Consider the following 26602-nt stretch of genomic DNA (forward strand, 5'->3'; position numbering starts at 1 on the left):
ATGTTTTTTTCAGCAGGCACATTCTCTCCTAAAAACAAAAATTGCATGAGTATATCTCTAGGTTGGAAAAGGATAGGCTTTCATGCATACTCTCATGTGGCACTCAAGTTTTCGTGCTGCTTTTAGTCTATGGCCCATATTACAGAAGTCTACCATCTTTGAGTATTTGAGGCTCCTTTGTAAGTGCTTTATCTTTTTTACTTGAAGAGCTATATAATAAAGGGGTCAGGGAAAGATTGCATTTATGGAAGATAAAAGAAGGCACACTTGTCTCACCAAATGCCGTAGAGAAACCTGATGTTTTACTCATGTTATCCTTAGTTTGTTTTTGTTAGACCTTGCATTCTTAAGGTGGCCTCAACCCTACCTTATTGCTTTTCACCTACGCATTTTGCTGTATCTTTTTGTTGGCCTTAGGACTCTGATCACTTTATTGCTACTAATCAGTGCTGAAGTGAACGTGCTTCTTCCCAAATCATGTGTGTAATTGGAGTATACCTGACTGACAGATTTCATTGACTTGAAAGCCCCTTGTAAAGTGGTATACCATATACCCAGGAACTGATTGTGCCGCCCAAAAAAGTATCATTTCAAACCTGTCTCAAGCCTGCTACTGCAGTGCCTGTGCTGCAGTGTACTGCCACTTCGACTTGCCATTTAAAACTACTTGCCAAGCCTTAAACTCCAATTTTATTACATATAATTAACCAAAAGGTAGGCCCTAGGTAGTCCTAGGGGCATCATGCTATGTAAGTAAAAGGTAAGACATGTACTGTGGTAGTTTGCATGTCCTGGTAGTACAAAACAGTCTATTACATTTTTCACTACTGTGAGGTCTGCCCCTCTCATAGGTTAGCATTGGGTATTCCCTTATACTTTTTGGGGGGTAATTCCATATCAGAGAGGAGAAGCTTTATTTATTTATTGATAAATCCTATTTACTGGTGAGGTTGGATTTAACTTTACTACTTTATAAATGCCATTTTTAGAGAGTGAGCATTTCTCTGCACTTACAGCTCTATTTGCCTGAAAACCTGTCTCCAATTGACGTCTGGATTGGGCTGCGAGACAGCTACATTTGTGCATTCCCTCTTGACAGCCACAATACAGGTCACTCAACTGCAACTGCATTCATGTGCATTCTGATTGGCATGGGGGAGAGCTCCATTCCCCAACCGCAAATAGGTTCAAGAACGATAATTTATGTCAGTAGGTACAATATAGCTACATCTTATAATCATGTGTGTTAAAATAATTTGTCGTTAGATCGTTTAAATATTTTAAAGGATCTGTTTTTAATAGACATTTTACAAAAACAACTGGTACATTTTGTAATTCTGTAAAAGAAAAACCCAACTGCCGTGACATTGCCAACCACAATGCCATGACTCGGATTCGAACCAAGGTTGCTGCGGCCACAACGCAGAGTACTAACCTGCACTATACGATCACGGCGAGCTACTTGGGCTCAATAACATACAGTGACATGGAGAATTTATAATTCGGTACACTCAGGGAACTCCTGTGATAGGCTGAATGTGTTAATTGCTTCCTCATTCCTTATACAAAGGCTTTGTCTCCTCAGTGGTTGATAGGCTGAAACTGTTTCCTGGCCGCCTGCTTGTGAACTGCCAGGAGTCAAAGATCACACATACACTTGTGGGCCTGTGATGGGATACCAATGCAGAGAAACACACCTGGCGCAGATCTTCTATACTGTCTAGTAGACCTGCATCTCCCCTGTACCTCCTCAAGCCATCTGTATGTGAAGCAAGAAAGAGTTAAGGAGCGGTCCATCTACACTTTTATAGGGAGGATGCTGCAGTGAGCTCCTCCCAGCTAATCACACAAACAGCAGTAAAGCAAGATAACTACACAGTTAGGGGGGACTGCATGGTTAGGTTTTTGAGGAATTATTGAAACTGACCTCAGTGACCCATGATCAGAGCTGTGGCTAATGACTGCGCGCCCAATTATGATGAAGCAAGCACCATGGCTCGTAGGGGCCCCACAACACGCTTTTCTTAGCTCATTGAATTAAAGTATAAACCTCTGCCATGTATGAGTGGTAAAGGCTTGTTAATTTGGTTGCTTTTCCAATTCACGTCTGACAACAAGATGAAGGAACATTGGGGCATCAGAAGCTTTGGAAAGTAGCCACCAACCTCAGAGAAAGAGAGAAAGAGGGAAAAGGCAGTATGAGGTGTGGAGAAAACAGCAGCAGGTACAAGGAGCTCAAATGAGATTAATGGCGCCTAAATAGAGCACATAAAGGAACAGTTACAAATCTAAGAAAAGGGAAAGAAAGACTAGGAAAAAAACACGGAAAGAGCCTGTAGATAAAATTCTCTTCCTGGGACAGCAGGCTAAGAGAAATTACACAGGGAGCAGTTAAGCTTGTAACACGGGGAGAATAGAAAAGAAAATGCAGTTTTATGAAGTGTGTTTGCCTAATCCAGCAAGCACTTTTATTTTATTTTTCTATTTGCTTCTTTTATTGGTAAAGTAAGTTTCAAGTGCATGAATGGTATGACTGAGAAAGCCAGGGTATAATAATTTGAAGTGTTTGCACCAGCGCTAATGTAGGACGAGAGTTATAGCAAAGATATGAAAGGGGTAGCGATAATAAATATGTGAAAGGGCAATAGTGACACCAAAATAAGCCACCTATTTATAAAACTGACATGGAAGAAATTCTAAAGGTTAACTTCTGAAATTGTAGCCGATGTTAAAAAATTTCTCGTTGTTGGCAGGATTCGAACCTGCGCAGGGAGACCACAATGGATTTCTAGTCCATCGCCTTAACCACTCGGCCACAACAACTGACTGTAAGTTTTGTGCAAATAATCTGTATGAAAGTTTTCAAGGTGTCCCACAGCAAATTCCTGGTATTCTGCAATGCACTTTTTTAAAATAATGTATTTTTCAGCAGGCACATTCTCTCCTAAAAACAAAAATTGCATGAGTATATCTCTAGTTTGGAAAAGGATAGGCTTTCATGCATACTCTCATGTGGCACTCAAGTTTTTGGGACCCTATTGCACTCTGTTTTCGTGCTGCTTTTAGTCTATGGCCCATATTACAGAAGTCTACCATCTTTGAGTATTTGAGGCTCCTTTGTAAGTGCTTTATCTTTTTTACTTGAAGAGCTATATAATAAAGGGGTCGGGGAAAGATTGCATTTATGGAAGATAAAAGAAGGCACACTTGTCTCACCAAATGCCGTAGAGAAACCTGATGTTTTACTCATGTTATCCTTAGTTTGTTTTTGTTAGACCTTGCATTCTTAAGGTGGCCTCAACCCTACCTTATTGCCTTTCACCTACGCATTTTGCTGTATCTTTTTGTTGGCCTTAGGACTCTGATCACTTTATTGCTACTAATCAGTGCTGAAGTGAACGTGCTTCTTCCCTAATCATGTGTGTAATTGGAGTATACCTGACTGACAGATTTCATTGACTTGAAAGCCCCTTGTAAAGTGGTATACCATATACCCAGGAACTGATTGTGCCGCCCAAAAAAGTATCATTTCAAACCTGTCTCAAGCCTGCTACTGCAGTGCCTGTGCTGCAGTGTACTGCCACTTCGACTTGCCATTTAAAACTACTTGCCAAGCCTTAAACTCCAATTTTATTACATATAATTAACCAAAAGGTAGGCCCTAGGTAGTCCTAGGGGCATCATGCTATGTAAGTAAAAGGTAAGACATGTACTGTGGTAGTTTGCATGTCCTGGTAGTACAAAACAGTCTATTACATTTTTCACTACTGTGAGGTCTGCCCCTCTCGTAGGTTAGCATTGGGTATTCCCTTATACTTTTTGGGGGGTAATTCCATATCAGAGAGGAGAAGCTTTATTTATTTATTGAGAAATCCTATTTACTGATGAGGTTGGATTTAACTTTACTACTTTATAAATGCCATTTTTAGAGAGTGAGCATTTCTCTGCACTTACTGCTCTATTTGCCTGAAAACCTGTCTCCAATTGACGTCTGGATTGGGCTGCGAGACAGCTACATTTGTGCATTCCCTCTAGACAGCCACAATACAGGTCACTCAACTGCAACTGCATTCATCTGCATTCTGATTGGCATGGGGGAGAGCTCCATTCCCCCACCGCAAATAGGTTCAAGAACGATAATTTATGTCAGTAGGTACAATATAGCTACATCTTATAATCATGTGTGTTAAAATAATTTGTCGTTAGATCGTTTAAATATTTTAAAGGATCTGTTTTTAATAGACATTTTACAAAAACAACTGGTACATTTTGTAATTCTGTAAAAGAAAAACCCAACTGCCGTGACATTGCCAACCACAATGCCGTGTCTCGGATTTGAACCGAGGTTGCTGCGGCCACAACGCAGAGTACTAACCACTATACGATCACGGCGAGCTACTTGGGCTCAATAACACACAGTGACATGGAGAATTTATAATTCGGTACACTCAGGGAACTCCTGTGATAGGCTGAATGTGTTAATTGCTTCCTCATTCCTTATACAAAGGCTTTGTCTCCTCAGTGGTTGATAGGCTGAAACTGTTTCCTGGCCGCCTGCTTGTGAACTGCCAGGAGTCAAAGATCACACATACACTTGTGGGCCTGTGATGGGATACCAATGCAGAGAAACACACCTGGCGCAGGTCTTCTATACTGTCTAGCAGACCTGCATCTCCCCTGTACCTCCTCAAGCCATCTGTATGTGAAGCAAGAAAGAGTTAAGGAGCGGTCCATCTACACTTTTATAGGGAGGATGCTGCCATGAGCTCCTCCCAGCTAATCACACAAACAGCAGTAAAGCAAGATAACTACACAGTTAGGGGGGACTGCATGGTTAGGTTTTTGAGGAATTATTGAAACTGACCTCAGTGACCCATGATCAGCGCTGTGGCTAATGACTGCATGCCTAATTATGATGAAGCAAGCACCATGGCTCGTAGGGGCCCCACAACACGCTTTTCTTAGCTCAATTAAAGTATAAACCTCTGCCATATATGAGTGGTAAAGGCTTGTTAATTTGGTTGCTTTTCCAATTCACGTCTGACAACAAGATGAAGGAACATTGGGGCATCAGAAGCTTTGGAAAGTAGCCACCAACCTCAGAGAAAGAGAGAAAGAGGGAAAAGGCAGTATGAGGTGTGGAGAAAACAGCAGCAGGTACAAGGAGCTCAAATGAGATTAATGGCGCCTAAATAGAGCACGTAAAGGAACAGTTACAAATCTAAGAAAAGGGAAAGAAAGACTAGGAAAAAAACACGGAAAGAGCCTGTAGATAAAATTCTCTTCCTGGGACAGCAGGCTAAGAGAAATTACACAGGGAGCAGTTAAGCTTGTAACACGGGGAGAATAGAAAAGAAAATGCAGTTTTATGAAGTGTGTTGCCTAATCCAGCAAGCACTTTTGTTTTAGTTTTCTATTTGCTTCTTTTATTGGTAAAGTAAGTTTCAAGTGCATGAATGGTATGACTGAGAGAGCCAGGGTATAATAATTTGAAGTGTTTGCACCAGCGCTAATGTAGGACGAGAGTTATAGCAAAGATATGAAAGGGGTAGCGATAATAAAAATGTGAAAGGGCAATAGTGACACCAAAATAAGCCACCTATTTATAAAACTGACATGGAAGAAATTCTAAAGGTTAGCTTCTGAAATTGTAGCCGATGTTAAAAAGTTTCTCGTTGTTGGCAGGATTCGAACCTGCGCGGGGAGACCCCAATAGATTTCTAGTCCATCGCCTTAACCACTCGGCCACAACAACTGACTGTAAGTTTTGTGCAAATAATCTGCATGAAAGTTTTCAAGGTGTGCCACAGCAAATTCCTGATATCCTGCAATGCACTTTTTAAAAAGAATGTTTTTTTCAGCAGGCACATTCTCTCCTAAAAACAAAAATAAGGTTACATCTTATAATCATGTGTGTTTAAATAATTTGTCGTTAGATCGTTTAAATATTTTAAAGGATCTGTTTTTAATAGACATTTTACAAAAACAACTGGTACATTTGGTAATTCTGTAAAAGAAAAACCCAACTGCCGTGACATTGCCAACCACAATGCCGTGACTCGGATTCGAACCGAGGTTGCTGCGGCCACAACGCAGAGTACTAACCACTATACGATCACGGCAAGCTACTTGGGCTCAATAACATACAGTGACATGGAGAATTTATAATTCGGAACACTCAGGGAACTCCTGTGATAGGCTGAATGTGTTCATTGCTTCCTCATTGCTTATACAAAGGCTTTGTCTCCTCAGTGGTTGATAGGCTGAAACCATTTCCTGGCCGCCTGCTTGTGAACTGCCAGAAGTCAAAGATCACACATACACTTGTGGGCCTGTGATGGGACACCAATGCAGAGAAACACACCTGGCGCAGATCTTCTATTCTGTCTATTAGACCTGCATCTCCCCTGTACCTCCTCAAGCCATCTGTAAGTGAAGCAAGAAAAAGTTAAGGAGCGGTCCATCTACACTTTTATAGGGAGGATGCTGCCGTGAGCTCCTCCCAGCTAATCACACAAACAGCAGTAAAGCAAGATAACTACACAGTTAGGGGGGACTGCATGGATAGGTTTTTGAGGAATTATTGAAACTGACCTCAGTGACCCATGATCAGAGCTGTGGCTAATGACTGCGTGCCCAATTATGATGAAGCAAGCACCATGGCTCGTAGGGGCCCCACAACACGCTTTTCTTAGCTCATTGAATTAAAGTATAAACCTCTGCCATGTATGAGTGGTAAAGGCTTGTTAATTTGGTTGCTTTTCCAATTCACGTCTGACAACAAGATGAAGGAACATTGGGGCATCAGAAGCTTTGGAAAGTATCCACCAACCTCAGAGAAAGAGAGAAAGAGGGAAAAGGCAGTATGAGGTGTGGAGAAAACAGCAGCAGGTACAAGGAGCTCAAATGAGATTAATGGCGCCTAAATAGAGCACGTAAAGGAACAGTTACAAATCTAAGAAAAGGGAAAGAAAGACTAGGAAAAAAACACGGAAAGAGCCTGTAGATAAAATTCTCTTCCTGGGACAGCAGGCTAAGAGAAATTACACAGGGAGCAGTTAAGCTTGTAACACGGGGAGAATAGAAAAGAAAATGCAGTTTTATGAAGTGTGTTGCCTAATCCAGCAAGCACTTTTGTTTTATTTTTCTATTTGCTTCTTTTATTGGTAAAGTAAGTTTCAAGTGCATGAATGGTATGACTGAGAGAGCCAGGGTATAATAATTTGAAGTGTTTGCACCAGCGCTAATGTAGGACGAGAGTTATAGCAAAGATATGAAAGGGGTAGCGATAATAAAAATGTGAAAGGGCAATAGTGACACCAAAATAAGCCACCTATTTATAAAACTGACATGGAAGAAATTCTAAAGGTTAGCTTCTGAAATTGTAGCCGATGTTAAAAAGTTTCTCGTTGTTGGCAGGATTCGAACCTGCGCGGGGAGACCCCAATGGATTTCTAGTCCATCGCCTTAACCACTCGGCCACAACAACTGACTGTAAGTTTTGTGCAAATAATCTGCATGAAAGTTTTCAAGGTGTGCCACAGCAAATTCCTGATATCCTGCAATGCACTTTTTAAAAATAATGTTTTTTTCAGCAGGCACATTCTCTCCTAAAAACAAAAATAAGGCTACATCTTATAATCATGTGTGTTTAAATAATTTGTCGTTAAATCGTTTAAATATTTTAAAGGATCTGTTTTTAATAGACATTTTACAAAAACAACTGGTACATTTGGTAATTCTGTAAAAGAAAAACCCAACTGCCGTGACATTGCTAACCACAATGCCGTGACTCGGATTCGAACCGAGGTTGCTGCAGCCACAACGCAGAGTACTAACCACTATACGATCACGGCGAGCTACTTGGGCTCAATAACATACAGTGACATGGAGAATTTATAATTCGAAACACTCAGGGAACTCCAGTGATAGGCTGAATGTGTTCATTGCTTCCTCATTCCTTATACAAAGGCTTTGTCTCCTCAGTGGTTGATAGGCTGAAACCGTTTCCTGGTTGCCTGCTTGTGAACTGCCAGAAGTCAAAGATCACACATACACTTGTTGGCCTGTGATGGGACACCAATGCAGAGAAACACACCTGGCGCAGATCTTCTATTCTGTCTATTAGACCTGCATCTCCCCTGTACCTCCTCAAGCCATCTGTATGTGAAGCAAGAAAAAGTTAAGGAGCGGTCCATCTATACTTTTATAGGGAGGATGCTGCCGTGAGCTCCTCCCAGCTAATCACACAAACAGCAGTAAAGCAAGATAACTATACAGTTAGGGGGGACTGCATGGTTAGGTTTTTGAGGAATTATTGAAACTGACCTCAGTGACCCATGATCAGAGTTGTGGCTAATGACTGCGCACCCAATTATGATGAAGCAAGCACCATGGCTCGTAGGGGCCCCACAACACGCTTTTCTTAGCTCATTGAATTAAAGTATAAACCTCTGCCATGTATGAGTGGTAAAGGCTTGTTAATTTGGTTGCTTTTCAAATTCACGTCTGACAACAAGATGAAGGAACATTGGGGCATCAGAAGCTTTGGAAAGTATCCACCAACCTCAGAGAAAGAGAGAAAGAGGGAAAAGGCAGTATGAGGTGTGGAGAAAACAGCAGCAGGTACAAGGAGCTCAAATGAGATTAATGGCGCCTAAATAGAGCACGTAAAGGAACAGTTACAAATCTAAGAAAAGGGAAAGAAAGACTAGGAAAAAAACACGGAAAGAGCCTGTAGATAAAATTCTCTTCCTGGGACAGCAGGCTAAGAGAAATTACACAGGGAGCAGTTAAGCTTGTAACACGGGGAGAATAGAAAAGAAAATGCAGTTTTATGAAGTGTGTTTGCCTAATCCAGCAAGCACTTTTGTTTTATTTTTCTATTTGCTTCTTTTATTGGTAAAGTAAGTTTCAAGTGCATGAATGGTATGACTGAGAGAGCCAGGGTATAATAATTTGAAGTGTTTGCACCAGCGCTAATGTAGGACGAGAGTTATAGCAAAGATATGAAAGGGGTAGCGATAATAAATATGTGAAAGGGCAATAGTGACACCAAAATAAGCCACCTATTTATAAAACTGACATGGAAGAAATTCTAAAGGTTAACTTCTGAAATTGTAGCCGATGTTAAAAAGTTTCTCGTTGTTGGCAGGATTCGAACCTGCGCGGGGAGTCCCCAATGGATTTCTAGTCCATCGCCTTAACCACTTGGCCACAACAACTGACTGTAAGTTTTGTGCAAATAATCTGCATGAAAGTTTTCAAGGTGTGCCACAGCAAATTCCTGATATCCTGCAATGCACTTTTTAAAAATAATGTTTTTTTCAGCAGGCACATTCTCTCCTAAAAACAAAAATAAGGCTACATCTTATCATCATGTGTGTTTAAATAATTTGTCGTTAAATCGTTTAAATATTTTAAAGGATCTGTTTTTAATAGACATTTTACAAAAACAACTGGTACATTTGGTAATTCTGTAATAGAAAAACCCAACTGCCGTGACATTGCCAACCACAATGCCGTGACTCGGATTCGAACCGAGGTTGCTGCAGCCACAACGCAGAGTACTAACCACTATACGATCACGGCGAGCTACTTGGGCTCAATAACATACAGTGACATGGAGAATTTATAATTCGAAACACTCAGGGAACTCCAGTGATAGGCTGAATGTGTTCATTGCTTCCTCATTCCTTATACAAAGGCTTTGTCTCCTCAGTGGTTGATAGGCTGAAACCGTTTCCTGGTTGCCTGCTTGTGAACTGCCAGAAGTCAAAGATCACACATACACTTGTTGGCCTGTGATGGGACACCAATGCAGAGAAACACACCTGGCGCAGATCTTCTATTCTGTCTATTAGACCTGCATCTCCCCTGTACCTCCTCAAGCCATCTGTATGTGAAGCAAGAAAAAGTTAAGGAGCGGTCCATCTATACTTTTATAGGGAGGATGCTGCCGTGAGCTCCTCCCAGCTAATCACACAAACAGCAGTAAAGCAAGATAACTATACAGTTAGGGGGGACTGCATGGTTAGGTTTTTGAGGAATTATTGAAACTGATCTCAGTGACCCATGATCAGAGCTGTGGCTAATGACTGCGCACCCAATTATGATGAAGCAAGCACCATGGCTCGTAGGGGCCCCACAACACGCTTTTCTTAGCTCATTGAATTAAAGTATAAACCTCTGCCATGTATGAGTGGTAAAGGCTTGTTAATTTGGTTGCTTTTCCAATTCACGTCTGACAACAAGATGAAGGAACATTGGGGCATCAGAAGCTTTGGAAAGTAGCCACCAACCTCAGAGAAAGAGAGAAAGAGGGAAAAGGCAGTATGAGGTGTGGAGAAAACAGCAGCAGGTACAAGGAGCTCAAATGAGATTAATGGCGCCTAAATAGAGCACATAAAGGAACAGTTACAAATCTAAGAAAAGGGAAAGAAAGACTAGGAAAAAAACACGGAAAGAGCCTGTAGATAAAATTCTCTTCCTGGGACAGCAGGCTAAGAGAAATTACACAGGGAGCAGTTAAGCTTGTAACACGGGGAGAATAGAAAAGAAAATGCAGTTTTATGAAGTGTGTTTGCCTAATCCAGCAAGCACTTTTATTTTATTTTTCTATTTGCTTCTTTTATTGGTAAAGTAAGTTTCAAGTGCATGAATGGTATGACTGAGAGAGCCAGGGTATAATAATTTGAAGTGTGTGCACCAGCGCTAATGTAGGACGAGAGTTATAGCAAAGATATGAAAGGGGTAGCGATAATAAATATGTGAAAGGGCAATAGTGACACCAAAATAAGCCACCTATTTATAAAACTGACATGGAAGAAATTCTAAAGGTTAACTTCTGAAATTGTAGCCGATGTTAAAAAGTTTCTCGTTGTTGGCAGGATTCGAACCTGCGCGGGGAGACCCCAATGGATTTCTAGTCCATCGCCTTAACCACTCGGCCACAACAACTGACTGTAAGTTTTGTGCAAATAATCTGTATGAAAGTTTTCAAGGTGTCCCACAGCAAATTCCTGGTATTCTGCAATGCACTTTTTTAAAATAATGTATTTTTCAGCAGGCACATTCTCTCCTAAAAACAAAAATTGCATGAGTATATCTCTAGTTTGGAAAAGGATACTCTTTCATGCATACTCTCATGTGGCACTCAAGTTTTTGGGACCCTATTGCACTCTGTTTTCGTGCTGCTTTTAGTCTATGGCCCATATTACAGAAGTCTACCATCTTTGAGTATTTGAGGCTCCTTTGTAAGTGATTTATCTTTTTTACTTGAAGAGCTATATAATAAAGGGGTCAGGGAAAGGTTGCATTTATGGAAGATAAAAGAAGGCACACTTGTCTCACCAAATGCCGTAGAGAAACCTGATGTTTTACTCATGTTATCCTTAGTTTGTTTTTGTTAGACCTTGCATTCTTAAGGTGGCCTCAACCCTACCTTATTGCTTTTCACCTACGCATTTTGCTGTATCTTTTTGTTGGCCTTAGGACTCTGATCACTTTATTGCTACTAATCAGTGCTGAAGTGAACGTGCTTCTTCCCTAATCATGTGTGTAATTGGAGTATACCTGACTGACAGATTTCATTGACTTGAAAGCCCCTTGTAAAGTGGTATACCATATACCCAGGAACTGATTGTGCCGCCCAAAAAAGTATCATTTCAAACCTGTCTCAAGCCTGCTACTGCAGTGCCTGTGCTGCAGTGTACTGCCACTTCGACTTGCCATTTAAAACTACTTGCCAAGCCTTAAACTCCAATTTTATTACATATAATTAACCAAAAGGTAGGCCCTAGGTAGTCCTAGGGGCATCATGCTATGTAAGTAAAAGGTAAGACATGTACTGTGGTAGTTTGCATGTCCTGGTAGTACAAAACAGTCTATTACATTTTTCACTACTGTGAGGTCTGCCCCTCTCGTAGGTTAGCATTGGGTATTCCCTTATACTTTTTGGGGGGTAATTCCATATCAGAGAGGAGAAGCTTTATTTATTTATTGATAAATCCTATTTACTGGTGAGGTTGGATTTAACTTTACTACTTTATAAATGCCATTTTTAGAGAGTGAGCATTTCTCTGCACTTACTGCTCTATTTGCCTGAAAACCTGTCTCCAATTGACGTCTGGATTGGGCTGCGAGACAGCTACATTTGTGCATTCCCTCTAGACAGCCACAATACAGGTCACTCAACTGCAACTGCATTCTGATTGGCATGGGGGAGAGCTCCATTCCCCCACCGCAAATAGGTTCAAGAACGATAATTTATGTCAGTAGGTACAATATAGCTACATCTTATAATCATGTGTGTTAAAATAATTTGTCGTTAGATCGTTTAAATATTTTAAAGGATCTGTTTTTAATAGACATTTTACAAAAACAACTGGTACATTTGGTAATTCTGTAAAAGAAAAACCCAACTGCCGTGACATTGCCAACCACAATACCGTGACTCGGATTCGAACCGAGGTTGCTGCGGCCACAACACAGAGTACTAACCACTATACGATCACGGCGAGCTACTTGGGCTCAATAACATACAGTGACATGGAGAATTTATAATTCGGTACACTCAGGGAACTCCTGTGATAGGCTGAATGTGTTAATTGCTTCCTCATTCCTTATACAAAGGCTTTGTCTCCTCAGTGGTTGATAGGCTGAAACTGTTTCCTGGCCGCCTGCTTGTGAACTGCCAGGAGTCAAAGATCACACATACACTTGTGGGCCTGTGATGGGACACCAATGCAGAGAAACACACCTGGCGCAGATCTTCTATACTGTCTAGTAGACCTGCATCTCCCCTGTACCTCCTCAAGCCATCTGTATGTGAAGCAAGAAAGAGTTAAGGAGCGGTCCATCTACACTTTTATAGGGAGGATGCTGCCATGAGCTCCTCCCAGCTAATCACACAAACAGCAGTAAAGCAAGATAACTACACAGTTAGGGGGGACTGCATGGTTAGGTTTTTGAGGAATTATTGAAACTGACCTCAGTGACCCATGATCAGAGCTGTGGCTAATGACTGCGTGCCTAATTATGATGAAGCAAGCACCATGGCTCGTAGGGGCCCCACAACACGCTTTTCTTAGCTCAATTAAAGTATAAACCTCTGCCATATATGAGTGGTAAAGGCTTGTTAATTTGGTTGCTTTTCCAATTCACGTCTGACAACAAGATGAAGGAACATTGGGGCATCAGAAGCTTTGGAAAGTAGCCACCAACCTCAGAGAAAGAGAGAAAGAGGGAAAAGGCAGTATGAGGTGTGGAGAAAACAGCAGCAGGTACAAGGAGCTCAAATGAGATTAATGGCGCCTAAATAGAGCACGTAAAGGAACAGTTACAAATCTAAGAAAAAGGAAAGAAAGACTAGGAAAAAAACACGGAAAGAGCCTGTAGATAAAATTCTCTTCCTGGGACAGCAGGCTAAGAGAAATTACACAGGGAGCAGTTAAGCTTGTAACACGGGGAGAATAGAAAAGAAAATGCAGTTTTATGAAGTGTGTTGCCTAATCCAGCAAGCACTTTTGTTTTATTTTTCTATTTGCTTCTTTTATTGGTAAAGTAAGTTTCAAGTGCATGAATGGTATGACTGAGAGAGCCAGGGTATAATAATTTGAAGTGTTTGCACCAGCGCTAATGTAGGACAAGAGTTATAGCAAAGATATGAAAGGGGTAGCGATAATAAATATGTGAAAGGGCAATAGTGACACCAAAATAAGCCACCTATTTATAAAACTGACATGGAAGAAATTCTAAAGGTTAGCTTCTGAAAGTGTAGCCGATGTTAAAAAGTTTCTCGTTGTTGGCAGGATTCGAACCTGCGCGGGGGGACCCCAATGGATTTCTAGTCCATCGCCTTAACCACTCGGCCACAACAACTGACTGCAAGTTTTGTGCAAATAATCTGTATGAAAGTTTTCAAGGTGTCCCACAGAAAATTCCTGATATCCTGCAATGCACTTTTTAAAAATAATGTTTTTTTCAGCAGGCACATTCTCTCCTAAAAACAAAAATAAGGCTACATCTTATAATCATGTGTGTTTAAATAATTTGTCGTTAGATCGTTTAAATATTTTAAAGGATCTGTTTTTAATAGACATTTTACAAAAACAACTGGTACATTTGGTAATTCTGTAAAAGAAAAACCCAACTGCCGTGACATTGCTAACCACAATGCCGTGACTCGGATTCGAACCGAGGTTGCTGCGGCCACAACGCAGAGTACTAACCACTATACGATCATGGCTAGCTACTTGGGCTCAATAACATACAGTGACATGGAGAATTTATAATTCGAAACACTCAGGGAACTCCTGTGATAGGCTGAATGTGTTCATTGCTTCCTCATTCCTTATACAAAGGCTTTGTCTCCTCAGTGGTTGATAGGCTGAAACCGTTTCCTGGCCGCCTGCTTGTGAACTGCCAGAAGTCAAAGATCACACATACACTTTTGGGCCTGTGATGGGACACCAATGCAGAGAAACACACCTGGCGCAGATCTTCTATTCTGTCTATTAGACCTGCATCTCCCCTGTACCTCCTCAATCCATCTGTATTTGAAGCAAGAAAAAGTTAAGGAGCGGTCCATCTACACTTTTATAGGGAGGATGCTGCCGTGAGCTCCTCCCAGCTAATCACACAAACAGCAGTAAAGCAAGATAACTACACAGTTAGGGGGGACTGCATGGATAGGTTTTTGAGGAATTATTGAAACTGACCTCAGTGACCCATGATCAGAGCTGTGGCTAATGACTGCGTGCCCAATTATGATGAAGCAAGCACCATGGCTCGTAGGGGCCCCACAACACGCTTTTCTTAGCTCATTGAATTAAAGTATAAACCTCTGCCATGTATGAGTGGTAAAGGCATGTTAATTTGGTTGCTTTTCCAATTCACGTCTGACAACAAGATGAAGGAACATTGGGGCATCAGAAGCTTTGGAAAGTATCCACCAACCTCAGAGAAAGAGAGAAAGAGGGAAAAGGCAGTATGAGGTGTGGAGAAAACAGCAGCAGGTACAAGGAGCTCAAATGAGATTAATGGCGCCTAAATAGAGCACGTAAAGGAACAGTTACAAATCTAAGAAAAGGGAAAGAAAGACTAGGAAAAAAACACGGAAAGAGCCTGTAGATAAAATTCTCTTCCTGGGACAGCAGGCTAAGAGAAATTACACAGGGAGCAGTTAAGCTTGTAACACGGGGAGAATAGAAAAGAAAATGCAGTTTTATGAAGTGTGTTGCCTAATCCAGCAAGCACTTTTGTTTTATTTTTCTATTTGCTTCTTTTATTGGTAAAGTAAGTTTCAAGTGCATGAATGGTATGACTGAGAGAGCCAGGGTATAATAATTTGAAGTGTTTGCACCAGCGCTAATGTAGGACGAGAGTTATAGCAAAGATATGAAAGGGGTAGCGATAATAAATATGTGAAAGGGCAATAGTGACACCAAAATAAGCCACCTATTTATAAAACTGACATGGAAGAAATTCTAGAGGTTAACTTCTGAAATTGTAGCCGATGTTAAAAAGTTTCTCGTTGTTGGCAGGATTCGAACCTGCGCGGGGAGACCCCAATGGATTTCTAGTCCATCGCCTTAACCACTCGGCCACAACAACTGACTGTAAGTTTTGTGCAAATAATCTGCATGAAAGTTTTCAAGGTGTGCCACAGCAAATTCCTGATATCCTGCAATGCACTTTTTAAAAATAATGTTTTTTTCAGCAGGCACATTCTCTCCTAAAAACAAAAATAAGGTTACATCTTATAATCATGTGTGTTTAAATAATTTGTCGTTAGATCGTTTAAATATTTTAAAGGATCTGTTTTTAATAGACATTTTACAAAAACAACTGGTACATTTGGTAATTCTGTAAAAGAAAAACCCAACTGCCGTGACATTGCCAACCACAATGCCGTGACTCGGATTCGAACCGAGGTTGCTGCGGCCACAACGCAGAGTACTAACCACTATACGATCACGGCAAGCTACTTGGGCTCAATAACATACAGTGACATGGAGAATTTATAATTCGGAACACTCAGGGAACTCCTGTGATAGGCTGAATGTGTTCATTGCTTCCTCATTGCTTATACAAAGGCTTTGTCTCCTCAGTGGTTGATAGGCTGAAACCATTTCCTGGCCGCCTGCTTGTGAACTGCCAGAAGTCAAAGATCACACATACACTTGTGGGCCTGTGATGGGACACCAATGCAGAGAAACACACCTGGCGCAGATCTTCTATTCTGTCTATTAGACCTGCATCTCCCCTGTACCTCCTCAAGCCATCTGTAAGTGAAGCAAGAAAAAGTTAAGGAGCGGTCCATCTACACTTTTATAGGGAGGATGCTGCCGTGAGCTCCTCCCAGCTAATCACACAAACAGCAGTAAAGCAAGATAACTACACAGTTAGGGGGGACTGCATGGATAGGTTTTTGAGGAATTATTGAAACTGACCTCAGTGACCCATGATCAGAGCTGTGGCTAATGACTGCGTGCCCAATTATGATGAAGCAAGCACCATGGCTCGTAGGGGCCCCACAACACGCTTTTCTTAGCTCATTGAATTAAAGTACAAACCTCTGCCATGTATGAGTGGTAAAGGCATGTTAATTTGGTTGCTTTTCCAATTCACGTCTGACAACAAGATGAAGGAACATTGGGGCATCAGAAGCTTTGGAAAGTAGCCACCAACCTCAGAGAAAGAGAGAAAGAGGGAAAAGGCAGTATGAGGTGTGGAGAAAACAGCAGCAGGTACAAGGAGCTCAAATGAGATTAATGGCGCCTAAATAGAGCACGTAAAGGAACAGTTACAAATCTAAGAAAAGGGAAAGAAAGACTAGGAAAAAAACACGGAAAGAGCCTGTAGATAAAATTCTCTTCCTGGGACAGCAGGCTAAGAGAAATTACACAGGGAGCAGTTAAGCTTGTAACACGGGGAGAATAGAAAAGAAAATGCAGTTTTATGAAGTGTGTTTGCCTAATCCAGCAAGCACTTTTGTTTTATTTTTCTTTTGGCTTCTTTTATTGGTAAAGTAAGTTTCAAGTGCATGAATGGTATGACTGAGAGAGCCAGGGTATAATAATTTGAAGTGTTTGCACCAGCGCTAATGTAGGACGAGAGTTATAGCAAAGATATGAAAGGGGTAGCGATAATAAATATGTGAAAGGGCAATAGTGACACCAAAATAAGCCACCTATTTATAAAACTGACATGGAAGAAATTCTAAAGGTTAACTTCTGAAATTGTAGCCGATGTTAAAAAGTTTCTCGTTGTTGGCAGGATTCGAACCTGCGCGGGGGGACCACAATGGATTTCTAGTCCATCGCCTTAACCACTCGGCCACAACAACTGACTGCAAGTTTTGTGCAAATAATCTGTATGAAAGTTGTCAAGGTGTCCCACAGAAAATTCCTGATATCCTGCAATGCACTTTTTAAAAATAATGTTTTTTTCAGCAGGCACATTCTCTCCTAAAAACAAAAATAAGGCTACATCTTATAATCATGTGTGTTTAAATAATTTGTCGTTAGATCGTTTAAATATTTTAAAGGATCTGTTTTTAATAGACATTTTACAAAAACAACTGGTACATTTGGTAATTCTGTAAAAGAAAAACCCAACTGCCGTGACATTGCCAACCACAATGCTGAGACTCGGATTCGAACCGAGGTTGCTGCGGCCACAACGCAGAGTACTAACCACTATACGATCACGGCAAGCTACTTGGGCTCAATAACATTCAGTGACATGGAGAATTTATAATTCGAAACACTCAGGGAACTCCTGTGATAGGCTGAATGTGTTCATTGCTTCCTCATTCCTTATACAAAGGCTTTGTCTCCTCAGTGGTTGATAGGCTGAAACCGTTTCCTGGCCGCCTGCTTGTGAACTGCCAGAAGTCAAAGATCACACATACACTTGTGGGCCTGTGATGGGACACCAATGCAGAGAAACACACCTGGCGCAGATCTTCTATTCTGTCTATTAGACCTGCATCTCCCCTGTACCTCCTCAAGCCATCTGTATGTGAAGCAAGAAAAAGTTAAGGAGCGGTCCATCTACACTTTTATAGGGAGGATGCTGCCGTGAGCTCCTCCCAGCTAATCACACAAACAGCAGTAAAGCAAGATAACTACACAGTTAGGGGGGACTGCATGGATAGGTTTTTGAGGAATTATTGAAACTGACCTCAGTGACCCATGATCAGAGCTGTGGCTAATGACTGCGTGCCCAATTATGATGAAGCAAGCACCATGGCTCGTAGGGGCCCCACAACACGCTTTTCTTAGCTCATTGAATTAAAGTATAAACCTCTGCCATGTATGAGTGGTAAAGGCTTGTTAATTTGGTTGCTTTTCCAATTCACGTCTGACAACAAGATGAAGGAACATTGGGGCATCAGAAGCTTTGGAAAGTAGCCACCAACCTCAGAGAAAGAGAGAAAGAGGGAAAAGGCAGTATGAGGTGTGGAGAAAACAGCAGCAGGTACAAGGAGCTCAAATGAGATTAATGGCGCCTAAATAGAGCACGTAAAGGAACAGTTACAAATCTAAGGAAAGGGAAAGAAAGACTAGGAAAAAAACACGGAAAGAGCCTGTAGATAAAATTCTCTTCCTGGGACAGCAGGCTAAGAGAAATTACACAGGGAGCAGTTAAGCTTGTAACACGGGGAGAATAGAAAAGAAAATGCAGTTTTATGAAGTGTGTTTGCCTAATCCAGCAAGCACTTTTGTTTTATTTTTCTATTTGCTTCTTTTATTGGTCAAGTAAGTTTCAAGTGCATGAATGGTATGACTGAGAGAGCCAGGGTATAATAATTTGAAGTGTTTGCACCAGCGCTAATGTAGGACGAGAGTTATAGCAAAGATATGAAAGGGGTAGCGATAATAAATATGTGAAAGGGCAATAGTGACACCAAAATAAGCCACCTATTTATAAAACTGACATGGAAGAAATTCTAAAGGTTAGCTTCTGAAATTGTAGCCGATGTTAAAAAGTTTCTCGTTGTTGGAAGGATTCGAACCTGCGCGGGGGACCCCAATGGATTTCTAGTCCATCGCCTTAACCACTCGGCCACAACAACTGACTGCAAGTTTTGTGCAAATAATCTGTATGAAAGTTGTCATGGTGTCCCACAGAAAATTCCTGATATCCTGCAATGCACTTTTTTAAAATAATGTTTTTTTCAGCAGGCACATTCTCTCCTAAAAACAAAAATAAGGCTACATCTTATAATCATGTGTGTTTAAATAATTTGTCGTTAGATCGTTTAAATATTTTAAAGGATCTGTTTTTAATAGACATTTTACAAAAACAACTGGTACATTTGGTAATTCTGTAAAAGAAAAACCCAACTGCCGTGACATTGCCAACCACAATGCTGTGACTCGGATTCGAACCGAGGTTGCTGTGGCCGCAACGCAGAGTACTAACCACTATACGATCACGGCGAGCTACTTGGGCTCAATAACATACAGTGACATGGAGAATTTATAATTCAAAACACTCAGGGAACTCCTGTGATAGGCTGAATGTGTTCATTGCTTCCTTATTCCTTATACAAAGGCTTTGTCTCCTCAGTGGTTGATAGGCTGAATCCGTTTCCTGGCCGCCTGCTTGTGAACTGCCAGAAGTCAAAGATCACACATACACTTGTGGGCCTGTGATGGGGCACCAATGCAGAGAAACACACCTGGCGCAGATCTTCTATTCTGTCTATTAGACCTGCATCTCCCCTGTACCTCCTCAAGCCATCTGTATGTGAAGCAAGAAAAAGTTAAGGAGCGGTCCATCTACACTTTTATAGGGAGGATGCTGCCGTGAGCTCCTCCCAGCTAATCACACAAACAGCAGTAAAGCAAGATAACTACACAGTTAGGGGGGACTGCATGGATAGGTTTTTGAGGAATTATTGAAACTGACCTCAGTGACCCATGATCAGAGCTGTGGCTAATGACTGCGTGCCCAATTATGATGAAGCAAGCACCATGGCTCGTAGGGGCCCCACAACACGCTTTTCTTAGCTCATTGAATTAAAGTATAAACCTCTGCCATGTATGAGTGGTAAAGGCTTGTTAATTTGGTTGCTTTTCCAATTCACGTCTGACAACAAGATGAAGGAACATTGGGGCATCAGAAGCTTTGGAAAGTAGCCACCAACCTCAGAGAAAGAGAGAAAGAGGGAAAAGGCAGTATGAGGTGTGGAGAAAACAACAGCAGGTACAAGGAGCTCAAATGAGATTAATGGCGCCTAAATAGAGCACGTAAAGGAACAGTTACAAATCTAAGAAAAGGGAAAGAAAGACTAGGAAAAAAACACGGAAAGAGCCTGTAGATAAAATTCTCTTCCTGGGACAGCAGGCTAAGAGAAATTACACAGGGAGCAGTTAAGCTTGTAACACGGGGAGAATAGAAAAGAAAATGCAGTTTTATGAAGTGTGTTTGCCTTATCCAGCAAGCACTTTTGTTTTATTTTTCTATTTGCTTCTTTTATTGGTAAAGTAAGTTTCAAGTGCATGAATGGTATGACTGAGAGAGCCAGGGTATAATAATTTGAAGTGTTTGCACCAGCGCTAATGTAGGACGAGAGTTATAGCAAAGATATGAAAGGGGTAGCGATAATAAATATGTGAAAGGGCAATAGTGACACCAAAATAAGCCACCTATTTATAAAACTGACATGGAAGAAATTCTAAAGGTTAACTTCTGAAATTGTAGCCGATGTTAAAAAGTTTCTCGTTGTTGGCAGGATTCGAAACTGCGCGGGGAGACCCAAATGGATTTCTAGTCCATCGCCTTAACCACTCGGCCACAACAACTGACTGTAAGCTTTGTGCAAATAATCTGCATGAAAGTTTTGAAGGTGTGCCACAGCAAATTCCTGATATCCTGCAATGCACTTTTTAAAAATAATGTTTTTTTCAGCAGGCACATTCTCTCCTAAAAACAAAAATAAGGCTACATCTTATAATCATGTGTGTTTAAATAATTTGTCGTTAGATCGTTTAAATATTTTAAAGGATCTGTTTTTAATAGACATTTTACAAAAACAACTGGTACATTTGGTAATTCTGTAAAAGAAAAACCAAAACTGCCGTGACATTGCCAACCACAATGCCGTGACTTGGATTCGAACCGAGGTTGCTGCAGCCACAACGCAGAGTACTAACCACTATACGATCACGGCAAGCTACTTGGGCTCAATACCTGACATACAGTGACATGGAGAATTTATAATTCGAAACACTCAGGGAACTCCAGTGATAGGCTGAATGTGTTCATTGCTTCCTCATTCCTTATACAAAGGCTTTGTCTCCTCAGTGGTTGATAGGCTGAAACCGTTTCCTGGTTGCCTGCTTGTGAACTGCCAGAAGTCAAAGATCACACATACACTTGTTGGCCTGTGATGGACACCAATGCAGAGAAACACACCTGGCGCAGATCTTCTATTCTGTCTATTAGACCTGCATCTCCCCTGTACCTCCTCAAGCCATCTGTATGTGAAGCAAGAAAAAGTTAAGGAGCGGTCCATCTACACTTTTATAGGGAGGATGCTGCCGTGAGCTCCTCCCAGCTAATCACACAAACAGCAGTAAAGCAAGATAACTACACAGTTAGGGGGGACTGCATGGTTAGGTTTTTGAGGAATTATTGAAACTGACCTCAGTGACCCATGATCAGAGCTGTGGCTAATGACTGCGCGCCCAATTATGATGAAGCAAGCACCATGGCTCGTAGGGGCCCCACAACACGCTTTTCTTAGCTCATTGAATTAAAGTATGAACCTCTGCCATGTATGAGTGGTAAAGGCTTGTTAATTTGGTTGCTTTTCCAATTCACGTCTGACAATAGGATGAAGGATCATTGGGGCATCAGAAGCTTTGGAAAGTAGCCACCAACCTCAGAGAAAGAGAGAAAGAGGGAAAAGGCAGTATGAGGTGTGGAGAAAACAGCAGCAGGTACAAGGAGCTCAAATGAGATTAATGGCGCCTAAATAGAGCACATAAAGGAACAGTTACAAATCTAAGAAAAGGGAAAGAAAGACTAGGAAAAAAACACAGAAAGAGCCTGTAGATAAAATTCTCTTCCTGGGACAGCAGGCTAAGAGAAATTACACAGGGAGCAGTTAAGCTTGTAACACGGGGAGAATAGAAAAGAAAATGCAGTTTTATGAAGTGTGTTTGCCTAATCCAGCAAGCACTTTTGTTTTATTTTTCTATTTGCTTCTTTTATTGGTAAAGTAAGTTTCAAGTGCATGAATGGTATGACTGAGAGAGCCAGGGTATAATAATTTGAAGTGTTTGCACCAGCGCTAATGTAGGACAAGAGTTATAGCAAAGATATGAAAGGGGTAGCGATAATAAATATGTGAAAGGACAATAGTGACACCAAAATAAGCCACCTATTTATAAAACTGACATGGAAGAAATTCTAAAGGTTAACTTCTGAAATTGTAGCCGATGTTAAAAAGTTTCTCGTTGTCGGCAGGATTCGAACCTGTGCAGGGAGACCCCAATGGATTTCTAGTCCATCGCCTTAACCACTCATCCACAACAACTGACTGTAAGTTTTGTGCAAATAATCTGTATGAAAGTTTTCAAGGTGTCCCACAGCAAATTCCTGGTATTCTGCAATGCACTTTTTTAAAATAATGTATTTTTCAGCAGGCACATTCTCTCCTAAAAACAAAAATTGCATGAGTATATCTCTAGTTTAAAAAAGGATAGGCTTTCATGCATACTCTCATGTGGCACTCAAGTTTTTGGGACCCTATTGCACTCTGTTTTCGGGCTGCTTTTAGTCTATGGCCCATATTACAGAAGTCTACCATCTTTGAGTATTTGAGGCTCCTTTGTAAGTGCTTTATCTTTTTTACTTGAAGAGCTATATAATAAAGGGGTCAGGGAAAGATTGCATTTATGGAAGATAAAAGAAGGCACACTTGTCTCACCAAATGCCGTAGAGAAACCTGATGTTTTACTCATGTTATCCTTAGTTTCTTTTTGTTAGACCTTGCATTCTTAAGGTGGCCTCAACCCTACCTTATTGCTTTTCACCTACGCATTTTGCTGTATCTTTTTGTTGGCCTTAGGACTCTGATCACTTTATCGCTACTAATCAGTGCTGAAGTGCACGTGCCTTTTCCCTAATCATGTGTGTAATTGGAGTATACCTGACTGACAGATGTAATTGACTTGAAAGCCCCTTGTAAAGTGGTATACCATATACCCAGGAACTGATTGTGCCGTCCGAAAAAGTAGCATTTCAAACCTGTCTCAAGCCTGCTACTGCAGGGCCTGTGCTGCAGTGTACTGCCACTTCGACTTGCCATTTAAAACTACTTGCCAAGCCTTAAACTCCAATTTTATTACATATAATTAACCAAAAGGTAGGCCCTAGGTAGTCCTAGGGGCATCATGCTATGTAAGTAAAAGGTAAGACATGTACTGTGGTAGTTCGCATGTCCTGGTAGTACCAAACAGTCTATTACATTTTTCACTACTGTGAGGTCTGCCCCTCTCATAGGTTAGCATTGGGTATTCCCTTATACTTTTTGGGGGGTAATTCCATATCAGAGAGGAGAAGCTTTATTTATTTATTGATAAATCCTATTTACTGGTGAGGTTGGATTTAACGGTACTATTTTATAAATGCCATTTTTAGAGAGTGAGCATTTCTCTGCACTTACTGCTCTATTTGCCTGAAAACCTGTCTCCAATTGACGTCTGGATTGGGCTGCGAGACAGCTACATTTGTGCATTCCCTCTAGACAGCCACAACACAGGTCACTCAACTGCAACTGCATTCATCTGCATTCTGATTGGCATGGGGGAGAGCTCCATTCCCCCACCGCAAATAGGTTCAAGAACGATAATTTATGTCAGTAGGTACAAAATAGCTACATCTTATAATCATGTGTGTTTAAATAATTTGTCGTTAGATCGTTTAAATATTTTAAAGGATCTGTTTTTAATAGACATTTTACAAAAACAACTGGTACATTTGGTAATTCTGTAAAAGAAAAACCCAACTGCCGTGACATTGCCAAACAGAATGCCGTGACTCGGATTCGAACTGAGGTTGCTGCGGCCACAACGCAGTGTACTAACCACTATACGATCACGGCGAGCTACTTGGGCTCAATAACATACAGTGACATGGAGAATTTATAATTCGGAACACTCAGGGAACTCCTGTGATAGGCTGAATGTGTTCATTGCTTCCTCATTCCTTATACAAAGGCTTTGTCTCCTCAGTGGTTGATAGGCTGAAACTGTTTCCTGGCCGCCTGCTTGTGAACTGCCAGGAGTCAAAGATCACACATACACTTGTGGGCCTGTGATGGGACACCAATGCAGAGAAACACACCTGGCGCAGATCTTCTATTCTGTCTAGTAGACCTGCATCTCCCCTGTACCTCCTCAAGCCATCTGTATGTGAAGCAAGAAAGAGTTAAGGAGCGGTCCATCTACACTTTTATAGGGAGGATGCTGCCGTGAGCTCCTCCCAGCTAATCACACAAACAGCAGTAAAGCAAGATAACTACACAGTTAGGGGGGACTGCATGGTTAGGTTTTTGAGGAATTATTGAAACTGACCTCACTGACCCATGATCAGAGCTGTGGCTAATGACTGCGTGCCTAATTATGATGAAGCAAGCACCATGGCTCGTAGGGGCCCCACAACACGCTTTTCTTAGCTCAATTAAAGTATAAACCTCTGCCATGTATTGTTGTATAGCTCCTATATATCCTTATATCGTGTTAAGTTAGCATAGGTACATTTGAGATTTAAACGCCATTTTTCCTTTCTTGCAACTTCTGCACACGACCCTTAATTGTTGACTTAGCTTTCAACCCAGTGGTTTGCCGTGGTGTATGTGAGAATAATATGTTATTGCTCTGATATCAGTTTTGTTTAATAAACCATGTCTGCACGGAGAGTGCTGAAGTTTCAGGAGCAACACGATATGGAATTGTTATGAGGTCTGATCTCCACGCCTTCATAGTCATAACACAAGTGCAGCCTTTGCCAACTTGGGCTTGAGGCAGGATTGATATTGCTTTGCACGAGAATTGTTAACACACTTGATGCGGTGCACATGCAGAGAGAGCTGGTGTATGCTGATGTGATTCCTTCATGCTAGGACACTAAGGTATGGGCCCGCCCTAAAACAACCCAAAGAGACCTTCTTAGCTAATAATATAATATATGTGTTAGGGAGGGTGAGATATAAGTGTTGTTAACTCTTATTTCATTACAGCATGTTAACATGCTGTCACCATTCGCTTTTTATGTCTTAGTAACTATGCTGATAATTTTGCTACTGATAATAAGTATACTTGTATTATCTAAGATACTGCGCCTGAGAAGACGGCATTAGTAAATAAACATTTCAAATGCACATGTGTCTTCTTTACTCCATGTTCTGATTTGTAATGATAATATAACGAAAGAGTGTTCATGAGTCCCACGTACCCTGAGGTACTGTAAGTTCATGTTCTGGTTTGTCTAAACATTGGGAGTTTGATATGTCCAATGAGACACTGTAGCTAGCTCGGTAAGGGGTGAGTTGGTTGCTAAGGTAAGTTTTGGGACATCCTAATTTGCCGAGGTTCCACTCCTCTGTGCACAGTTCTGTGTGAGTACAGAAACCCTGCAACATGGCGCCCAACGTTTTCGGTGGTCTTATATCATGACACTCGAGTAGTTTATCGTTCATGCCTTAACCCCTTCACGTCCGTTTCCGGAAAACGGGGTGTTGGTGAAACCTACCTATTTTTTGAAATAGGTCTTTATTCAAGCTTGATTCTTACCTAAACGGTTTCTTTGAATTCCTACCCAGTTGTGCTACAAAGTATTCTTTGTTTTTTCTTGTTTCCAATTCTGTAATGGCGGCAGCGGTGGCTATTGCGCAGCATAGTCGCGTAGCGGTACGCAATCATCTTCAGACGTACCAAGTCCCAGTAGATGGGATGGCTGTGATTTTCGTGGTATGTGCAGATCCGGCGTTTCCTTACGAGTTGTTTTACTCTTGGGTTACGTTTCCGGCTGTGGACGCTAATTCTGGTTTGTTCCACTCCTACACCGCCTCGGATGTCCCGGCTGAATATACGCCGTACAGGGCATTGGAAATACCTATTGATCATTGGCAGCATCGAGTTTGGTTTGATGGCGCCCTCCCCCACTCTATGTCCCCTGCGAGGTTAGGTCCACTCTCAATTCCAGGTACTAATTGGCCTGCGTTGGGTGGCTTTACCCCGCACCCGAATCACGGGGCTTGTACCCTGGCAGAAATTCGCAGGCTACATGTAGTTTCCATTTCCGTGATTCGTGCTTTAGTGCAATACATCGGTCGACATCTTCCTGGTGGTCCCCAGGGGGGTGCGGCCGCTCCCATGGAACGAGGCGGAATGCGTCTCAATCCAGTGATGGTAAATTCGGTTTTTGGTGCGCGTCCTGTTGACAACGATGACTTCCCATTCTGGCTAGCAGAGAAGTTTGATCAACTGGAGGCGGTTTTTCCGAATTCTACTCCTGCTGATAAACATAGAATGTTAACGATTACTCTACCGAAGGATATTACTCCTGAACTTGCTGA

General features: G+C 41.5%; 16 non-coding genes across 16 annotated transcripts; all 16 read right to left on the bottom strand.

Annotated features, from left to right (window-relative positions):
• Positions 1-2741: 2741 nt before the first annotated feature.
• On the bottom strand, positions 2742-2823 carry TRNAS-AGA (transfer RNA serine (anticodon AGA)). Its single transcript has one exon. It is a non-coding gene; the product is annotated as a tRNA-Ser (tRNA).
• Positions 2824-5673: 2850 nt separating this feature from the next.
• On the bottom strand, positions 5674-5755 carry TRNAS-AGA (transfer RNA serine (anticodon AGA)). The gene has a single exon. It is a non-coding gene; the product is annotated as a tRNA-Ser (tRNA).
• Positions 5756-6050: 295 nt separating this feature from the next.
• TRNAH-GUG (transfer RNA histidin (anticodon GUG)) lies at positions 6051-6122 on the bottom strand. Its single transcript has one exon. It is a non-coding gene; the product is annotated as a tRNA-His (tRNA).
• A 1285-nt stretch (positions 6123-7407) lies between these two features.
• Positions 7408-7489, bottom strand: TRNAS-AGA (transfer RNA serine (anticodon AGA)). Its single transcript has one exon. It is a non-coding gene; the product is annotated as a tRNA-Ser (tRNA).
• A 295-nt stretch (positions 7490-7784) lies between these two features.
• TRNAH-GUG (transfer RNA histidin (anticodon GUG)) lies at positions 7785-7856 on the bottom strand. The gene has a single exon. It is a non-coding gene; the product is annotated as a tRNA-His (tRNA).
• Positions 7857-9142: 1286 nt separating this feature from the next.
• On the bottom strand, positions 9143-9224 carry TRNAS-AGA (transfer RNA serine (anticodon AGA)). The gene has a single exon. It is a non-coding gene; the product is annotated as a tRNA-Ser (tRNA).
• Positions 9225-9519: 295 nt separating this feature from the next.
• TRNAH-GUG (transfer RNA histidin (anticodon GUG)) lies at positions 9520-9591 on the bottom strand. The gene has a single exon. It is a non-coding gene; the product is annotated as a tRNA-His (tRNA).
• Positions 9592-10877: 1286 nt separating this feature from the next.
• TRNAS-AGA (transfer RNA serine (anticodon AGA)) lies at positions 10878-10959 on the bottom strand. The gene has a single exon. It is a non-coding gene; the product is annotated as a tRNA-Ser (tRNA).
• Positions 10960-12446: 1487 nt separating this feature from the next.
• TRNAH-GUG (transfer RNA histidin (anticodon GUG)) lies at positions 12447-12518 on the bottom strand. Its single transcript has one exon. It is a non-coding gene; the product is annotated as a tRNA-His (tRNA).
• Positions 12519-13799: 1281 nt separating this feature from the next.
• On the bottom strand, positions 13800-13881 carry TRNAS-AGA (transfer RNA serine (anticodon AGA)). Its single transcript has one exon. It is a non-coding gene; the product is annotated as a tRNA-Ser (tRNA).
• A 295-nt stretch (positions 13882-14176) lies between these two features.
• On the bottom strand, positions 14177-14248 carry TRNAH-GUG (transfer RNA histidin (anticodon GUG)). Its single transcript has one exon. It is a non-coding gene; the product is annotated as a tRNA-His (tRNA).
• A 1285-nt stretch (positions 14249-15533) lies between these two features.
• On the bottom strand, positions 15534-15615 carry TRNAS-AGA (transfer RNA serine (anticodon AGA)). The gene has a single exon. It is a non-coding gene; the product is annotated as a tRNA-Ser (tRNA).
• Positions 15616-15910: 295 nt separating this feature from the next.
• TRNAH-GUG (transfer RNA histidin (anticodon GUG)) lies at positions 15911-15982 on the bottom strand. Its single transcript has one exon. It is a non-coding gene; the product is annotated as a tRNA-His (tRNA).
• Positions 15983-17268: 1286 nt separating this feature from the next.
• TRNAS-AGA (transfer RNA serine (anticodon AGA)) lies at positions 17269-17350 on the bottom strand. The gene has a single exon. It is a non-coding gene; the product is annotated as a tRNA-Ser (tRNA).
• A 1653-nt stretch (positions 17351-19003) lies between these two features.
• On the bottom strand, positions 19004-19084 carry TRNAS-AGA (transfer RNA serine (anticodon AGA)). Its single transcript has one exon. It is a non-coding gene; the product is annotated as a tRNA-Ser (tRNA).
• A 1653-nt stretch (positions 19085-20737) lies between these two features.
• Positions 20738-20819, bottom strand: TRNAS-AGA (transfer RNA serine (anticodon AGA)). Its single transcript has one exon. It is a non-coding gene; the product is annotated as a tRNA-Ser (tRNA).
• Positions 20820-26602: the final 5783 nt, after the last annotated feature.

This window comes from Lissotriton helveticus, chromosome 12, assembly GCF_964261635.1.
Source record: "Lissotriton helveticus chromosome 12, aLisHel1.1, whole genome shotgun sequence".
In the NCBI taxonomy this organism is placed as follows: Eukaryota; Metazoa; Chordata; class Amphibia; order Caudata; family Salamandridae; genus Lissotriton; species Lissotriton helveticus.